The sequence below is a fragment of the Lates calcarifer genome, linkage group LG8 (genome assembly GCF_001640805.2).
Source record: "Lates calcarifer isolate ASB-BC8 linkage group LG8, TLL_Latcal_v3, whole genome shotgun sequence".
In the NCBI taxonomy this organism is placed as follows: domain Eukaryota; kingdom Metazoa; phylum Chordata; class Actinopteri; family Centropomidae; genus Lates; species Lates calcarifer.
In genome coordinates this window covers 25,126,240-25,127,207 of record NC_066840.1, presented here as the reverse complement: position 1 = coordinate 25,127,207, position 968 = coordinate 25,126,240, and positions in this window count along the sequence as shown.

The window sequence follows — 968 nt, the reverse complement described above, 5'->3', positions numbered from 1 at the left end:
CTCTCCTCACCTTCTCACCAAACAATATCAAACACATCAGAACCAACAAACGCTGAATGTTCTGTCTTGGATTGTTATTGTTTGGGATCTGACAAAATGGGATTGAAAAATATTTTAACTTCAGTTTGACTGGACATGATCAGAAATTCTTAAATTTGTGTATGTGCAAGACACACTAGACTACACTGCACTGTTTTCATGAGGAATAGGTAGTAGTGTATTGATCATTTTCCTTTGTATGTTTCTCTTTGATTTCCTCCAGGTGTCACCATTTCATCCGCAATCACTAAAACATTGCCATAATCTCAGAGAGTCTTCGTACAATAAAGAAGTTCTTTGAGACCAAGACAGAACACTCCAGGTAATTCACAAACAGCTTTACATAAAATGTCCAACACAGAGCATTGACATTAAATTGTTTATGTTCAGTATTCACTATATCAAAAAATGTATAAAGATGTCATAGTAAAGTATGGCATCAAAACTGTCAACAAATGTCATAGTGCAGTAAGGTGTCAAAAAATGTCATATTATAGTAGGATGTCAAAAATGGCTAAAAGATGTCATAGGATTGTAAGGCATCAAAACCCATCAACAAATGTCATTGAATAATAAGGCGTCAAAAACTGTTAGAGAATGTCATATTATAGCGAGGTGTCAAAAGAGTGAAAAAAAAGTCATAGTAAGGTATTAGAAACAGTCACAAACTGTCCTAGCAAAGTAAGGCATCAAAAACAGTCCAAACTATGATAGTATGTGAGGTGTCAAAAACCGTCATCAAATTTCATATTATGGTAAGGCATCAAAACACATGAAAAAAAATACAGTAAAGCATGACATATGATGTGGAAAAAATGTCATAGTATGCTAAAACATGAAAAACCATCAAAAAATGACATACTATATTAAGGCATGAAAAAACATGAAAAAATGACATAGTATAAAGCATGAAAAACACCTAAAAAATG